The sequence below is a fragment of the Engraulis encrasicolus genome, chromosome 24, assembly GCF_034702125.1.
Source record: "Engraulis encrasicolus isolate BLACKSEA-1 chromosome 24, IST_EnEncr_1.0, whole genome shotgun sequence".
Classification (NCBI taxonomy): Eukaryota; Metazoa; Chordata; class Actinopteri; order Clupeiformes; family Engraulidae; genus Engraulis; species Engraulis encrasicolus.
Window position 1 is genome coordinate 33,127,766 of NC_085880.1, and position 2,500 is coordinate 33,130,265.

The window sequence follows — 2,500 nt, forward strand, 5'->3', positions numbered from 1 at the left end:
CCACACAGAATATCTTTGGGTCACTATGGTATTGTTGAGCTCTGTAATTTATTGGCCAACATAATGACTTTAGAAATCTCCCTCACTCCACAGAGCATACTGAAGAGAGGAGAAGAGAGGAGAGGAGAAGAGAAGAAAGGAGAAGAGAAGTCAGCTGAGTGATTTGAAGACAGCTCTGCCCTGCCTACCCTGTCTGCCTAACAAGAGCACTGGTCACAGTCTGCGACCTTATTGTCACCAAAGGTCATCCGTGCCATTACAGAAAGCCATCCTGGTCGCATGAGAAGAGGCAATGGAGAACCAATTTTCTATCAGCCTTGTTTGGTCGGTGGATGTCCTGTTTTGTCTGAGAGAGAGAGAGAGAGAGAGAGAGAGAGAGAGAGAGGTGATTGAGAAGGCGATTAAAAGGAAAAATGCTAGAAGCGTGAGAAACCAGAAGGAAAGTTTGATACCAGGTTGTTAAACTTTATATTGTGGTTAAGATAGGCTACAGTTAGGCTACGTGTTTGGCATTGCTTCAAAAACCACATCTCAGAAGAAGTTGGGGAGAGTGATTGAAGATCATTTTTTGGAATGCTCTGTTTTAATATGTGATAGGCCTATTATTCAGGATGTATTTCTATTTCAGAAATGTCAATAATAATTATTATAATAATAATAATCATCATAATCATAATAATAATAACTCTATTTGTTTGGCACAGTTCATACAAGACATGCGGCTCAATGTGCTTAACAATTAGAATAACAGCAATAGTGACATTTTAATCATCAAAAAAATCAGTCTGAATTGATGGTGAGAAAAGACACCAAATTGCATCTTTGTGGTAATCGTGTTTATGCTGACACCTACTGGCCATAAATCAAACGGCAACCTATTTGTTCACCTCATGACTAGTTATGACTAATGACTAATTTAAATTCAGTAACCAAAATATGTGCTGTTATTACACCCCACGGTGTTCGATATAAATATTCATGATCCTCTGTATTTGGTGTTGAATCAGTCACAGCTGTCTGTCTTAGTCACTTAAATATTCTATCCCCTGTGAATAGAAATGGCGCTTTAGATATGAAATGCGGTGAAATTAATCATGCGGATATGTATATCTTTGAAAGTCGAGGAATCAGGAGCAAGGTCTCTTCGGGACAGTGTGCTTCCACTTTGGGGTGATAATGTGAAGCATTGTTCACTGCTGCCCTCTGCTGGTCTAGAATGGGGCTCTTCCTCCAAGGCCGCCTCATTTGGGAGTATAATAAGCAGGCTTGTCTTTTGCATGGCGTTTGGTTTCAAGTGTATTTTTAGAATAGTCCTGTGTAAAGCGATCACATAGGCCTACAGCACAAACAGTTTGACATGTTTTGATAGAGCTGGGAGTTGGGGAGTGGGGATTAGGTTGGGTGGATTGACAAGAGAGATTGTAATCCTGAATGACTGCTACTTTAGGTGCAATATGGTCTCTAGAGAGACATACTATATACATATTACATCACCACACAGTATCAGTATGGATCTCTCAGGTACGTTTGGTTGCAGGCGTGTCTGTATGACATACGCACTGACACACACAATTTACATGTGCTTGCTTTACAGCAATACAGTTCCCTCAGCCCCCAGCCAGAGCACACACACACACACACACACACACACACACACACACACACACACACACACACACACACACACACACACACACACACACACACACACACACACACACACACACACACACACACACACACACACACACACACAGAGGGAGGGAATCATCTATTCCATTGTACTGAAACAGCAGTAGCCTGTCAGGAGCCGTGTGGCGTTCAGATACCCGGAGGTAAGAAGACTAATGAGATCGGCATGAAATTGTTATAAAATGGCAGCTCGGGTAATGACTTGGAGAGTTGGGCTCTGTGGAGGTGGGGATGGTCCTACGTACACAATACGCCCCAGGAGATGGAGAGAGAGAGAGAGAGAGAGAGAGAGAGAGAGAGAGAGAGAGAGAGAATGAATAACAAAAGAAAGAAAGAGCGGAGAGTGGTGATTGAAAGACAGAGTCTAGTAGGAGGGAAAGAAAGAAAGAAAGAAAGATAAAGCGTGACAGGAAGAAAGACAGAAAGAAAGCGTGACAGAATTAAAGAGTGCAGGTAAGAAGGAGTGGTGACGGGAAGAACAGAGTGGAGAAGGAGAGGAAGGAGGGAGTGAGGAAGAGAGAGAGTGTATCTCTGGTGCACCACTCTGCCCTGTAGCCTGCAGGCTAATTGACAATTGATAAGCTTTGAGGAGATTTAGGGTTTAGAGTGTATTAGGGAGAGAGAGAGAGAGAGAGAGAGAGAGAGAGAGAGAGAGAGAGAGAGAGAGAGAGAGAGAGAGAGAGGCAGAGGAAGAGGAAGAGAGAGAATTAGGGGATGAGGGAGGGAAGGGGGAGGAAGACAACAGCCTGCACTGGAGGGGGAGGGGAAATGTGATGTGATGTGATGGAGAGACATGCGGTTTGAAAAT

General features: G+C 43.4%; 1 long non-coding RNA gene across 1 annotated transcript in view; it reads right to left on the reverse strand.

Moving 5' to 3' along the window:
* Positions 1 to 2,500, reverse strand: part of LOC134441833 (uncharacterized) — a 93,265-nt gene that overhangs the window by 19,562 nt on the left and 71,203 nt on the right. The gene's annotated exons all lie outside the window — the stretch shown is intronic.